We start from the raw sequence: 4,227 nt of genomic DNA, 5'->3' as shown, positions 1-4,227 counted from the left end.
TAATCAGATTAATTCTTCAATAAAAAAAAAGGAAAATCTGAAAGACAAAAAGAGAATGTGATGTTCCGGTGCTTTAGCATGGAGCTATCTGAAAAATGTGTTTGTGCTAATTGGTATCTATTAGGACATGAGCTCCAAATCATGCTGCCCCGGACTGGCTACCTTCTCTTGATAACTGTTAACACTAGAAACTAAAATCTCAACAACTTCTAGACTAAGAACAACCAATCATGTTCTTAATGTAACGTTGCATTATTCAAAAATATAATGAAATTTCCAGAACCATCAGATGCAGCAGGTACATGAAGATAATTTTGTTTTTATAACCAATTTCAGGCAGATAAATACTAGGATCCTTTCCAATTTTCCCCCCATGAAACTAAAGTGTCAGTGAGATTTACAGCACCCTCAAGTTCTCTTTTCAGAGGAACATTCATTTACATAAACAGATAATCCCAGATAAAAATTTCCATTAGACAAAGGTGAAATGGATCAATTTTCTCTGCCAAGACAAATCTTAAATCTTGAACAGATAGGGTCATTATTACACCAGGCCCATTTCAGAAATAATGTATTTAAAAAAAAAATCAGCCGATAGCAGCCATTTCCAGCTTTCCAATTATCTTTAAGAAAAGCTTATTCTGTGGACAATAAAGCACATTACTGCACAATATGATACAGTCCATAAAGATCACAATGTTTTATGAAAGGTTAAAGAAAGCTCAGCACATTTAGGGGAATGTCATAACCCACAAAGTCTTTCAAGACTTAACCGAATCCATGTACATGCTGTGCAAATATTGTGCTACGCAATGCAGTGTTCCTTTTCCGGTATCAAAACAGTTCCCCAGCACACATCTGCCACACTGGCTTTGCTATGAAAGGAGGTACTCACATGAGCTACAAAGGGAATGAAGACACCAGCAGAGTCTCTTCCTGCTCAAGGGAAGGAGCTATTTCACCCAGGCCTGCTTTACAGACTGAGGAGAAAGGAACTGTCTCTCATGAATACTCACTATCCAAGTGAAAACTTTCACCCTCCTCTTCAAGTTCAGATTGCATCTGCGGCAACTTATGCACGCAGCTGGGCTAATGGGTACTGGATGCAAGGTGGGGAGACAGTATGATCTCGTGTCCATTTCAATGGGGAAGATGGTGTCATCTCTTATCCATTTCTCTTTGTGGTACCTTACTTGCCAGCTCACTGATTCACATGAAAGGAATGAAAGGAGGCTTCGCCACCCAAATGTGTACTGCATCTGTATACGTGCAGGCTGCATGCTACCGTGACATGAAGTTTGAGCCAAATCATACGATGTTCTGGGCAACTCCCCGCCAGACAACTCTGGAATGCAGGTTAACAGGGACAGAGCTCAGGAGAGATACATTCCTCCCTCCTCAAAGTCACATCATTCTAAAGTATAGCACAAGTCCCTGAGGCCCTTGGGAATGGGGGTTATGATGGGTGAAAGTAACGAGAGGAACGAGCTAGAAATTATTGGCTAATCGACACAGACATCAAAGCAAAAACAAGCAGCAACATATTTGACTCATGTTTTCTTCTAAGAGGATTCACATTTATCTGCCAGTTAACGAACTGCTACCTACAGGCATCACTCTAGGGACTGGAGTTCTGAATAGGTGTGGAGGATGAGGAATTGACAGTAACCATGCCCATTGCATAAATCACATGACAGCATATATCTGTCATACAAACCAATGCCACACCCCAAAGTGGAAAGTATTCCCAACTCCCAGTGCATCAGAGGTTGCTGAAGTCATGCAGTACTTCACAAGTTCATGGCCTAGGGAGACCACTATGCATTAGGTGCTAGCTGTGTAGTCAGATGAAGAGAACTGAGGCCTCCTCTCTAGACAGGCAGCTTCACTGAGACCAGGAAAACTAAAATTACAGGGAAAAAATTAGAAACCAACGAACATGCCCTGATCCCTTATTCAGATTATTCCTTTGCTGTTTCACGGCAGGCAAATCCAGTCTATGGTGAAATTCCTTCCTTTCCAAAAAAACATCAGAAGTTCTCTGGAACAGCTAAGGGCTATGTAAGCCCATAAAATGTATGTCATATTCTGATTAAGGGTAAATTCCTTCTATTATCTGCCTCCCATATCCTCTCTCTCCACCTACTAGTTTGTTCCATTCACCTTTTACATTTGGTCTTCTAAACCAGGGCTTTTACTGAATGTGGCCTGCAGACCTCCACACAGGTCTGGAAGTTTGGTGATGGAAGAGCAGTTGCCATTAATTTGGCCACCCTCCCCGCTGCCAAATTCCCAACCCCCTGCATGTACACGCTTTCCCAGCCATACCAGTCCATGCCCCCATCCTGCTGGATAGGGGTCGGGCCATGATCCCTTCCCCCCGCCAGGGCTGAGCTGGAGCTGGGCCATACACTCTGCCCCACACAGGGCCAAGTTGTTGCCAGGCCGCATCCCCTCCCCCCACTTGTAGGACAAGGTTGGGGCTGGGCCATTCCCCCCTGCCCTCCCCGCTGTGGGACTGGGTCAAGCTCCTTTCCCTTGCAGGGCTGGCTTGGGGCTGGCCCACCCCTCACACCTCTCTGTATAGCCAGGTGATGCTTGCCAGATGATGCAGCCCTGGAGGGCTGGATTAGGACCACCATCTGGAGATGCTGCCCATCCAGCCTACCAGGCAAAAAGGTTGGGCACTACTGGTCTAGACAGCAGGTTCTTTGTGGTATTTCACTCTTCTCCATAGCTGGGACGACCCTTGCCCATGTCCTCCTCAATAGACTCACCTTCCTTGCTGAGGAGATTCTACTTGAGTCCCAATGTGGTTTCAGTCCACACAGGAGATACAACAGATATGATCTGTTGCCAGACAGCTGCACAAGTGCTACAAGCAACATGCATCTTTACATGGCCTTCATTGACCTGGAAAAGGCCTCTGATTCAATCAACAGAGAGGACCCATGGAAGATTCTGATGAGATCTGGATGCCTGCCAAAATTTGTTACCATTATCAGACTACTTCACAATAACATGTCAGCAACTGTCCTAAGTAATGGCTTAGAAACAGAGCCCTTCACCAGTAGAACTGGAGTCAAACAAGGACATGTGATTGCACCAACATGCTTTTCTATCTATATTGCACTTATTCTGCATCTCATTGCTGACAGACTTCCATTTAGAGTCAGCATCCAGTATTGCATGGATAGGAAACTCTTTAACATTAACCAGTCATGTTCCAAATCCAGAGTAATCAACACCTCTGCTAAGGATCTTCAATATATTGACAGCTGTCATGTGTGTCCACTCAACTGAGTAGCTCTAGGCTACTCTTGACTGCTTCTGCGAAGCCTGTGAAATGCCTGGACTCACTGTCAACTTCAAAAAAAACAAGATCCTTTACCAAGCCAACACAAACCAACCAGCGTCTCCCTCCACATACTACAATTAGGAGGCAGTCCTTGAAGAATGTTGAGAAATTCCCCTACCTGGTTAGCCAGCCTTTCCTAAAAGCAAACACAGAAGACGATATTCAGCACCAGAGAAAATCTGCCAGTGCTGCCTTTGAACATCTCTGAAATTATGTCTTTGATGATCATGCCATCAGAACCCAAACCAACTACCTGCTGGGCTGTTGTCATGCCTACCTTGTTGTATAGCTGTAAAGCTTGGACTTATAATAGAAATACCCCAAAACTTTTGAATGTCACCATCAGTGATGCCTTTGAAAAAATCCTCTATATCCAGTGGAAGGACAGAAAAATGAATGCCAGCATTCTGGTTCAAGCAAACACCACTAGTATCAAAGTCATATTTATATAGCACCAGCTCCATTGATCAGGATTCTAATACAATAAAAGGCATAGTTTGTCTGTGTGTCTGTTGGCTTGACTGTCTGTCCTTAACACTTCTGGCCAACTGCGCACACACCACAAGAGTGCAGACGGCAACTGGCTGGGTGGCCCGGGCTGTGTGGCCCCAAGTTTGTGCCACTGTTGGGGATGTTTGGCAATAGGGAACGCGCCACAGCTGTCTAAGCAGCAGGGCTTCCCTATACCTCCCTGCCTGAGGGCGAAGCAGGGAATCACAGTAGTGGTGTTGCCCTGCTGCCTGGCCTGGATGCCCCCCAAAACAGACATCAGGGAGGGGGAGGTGGCAGGCAGGAAGGGATGGAGGGAAGCAGGGAGGCAGGCGGACGTGGGCCAGGCAGACCTGGAGTGGCGGAGGGAGCAGGGCCAG

This window comes from Crocodylus porosus, unplaced genomic scaffold (genome assembly GCF_001723895.1).
Source record: "Crocodylus porosus isolate Cpor-Errol unplaced genomic scaffold, CroPor_comp1, whole genome shotgun sequence".
NCBI classification, from domain to species: Eukaryota; Metazoa; Chordata; order Crocodylia; family Crocodylidae; genus Crocodylus; species Crocodylus porosus.
Note: the sequence above shows the minus strand (reverse complement) of the source record.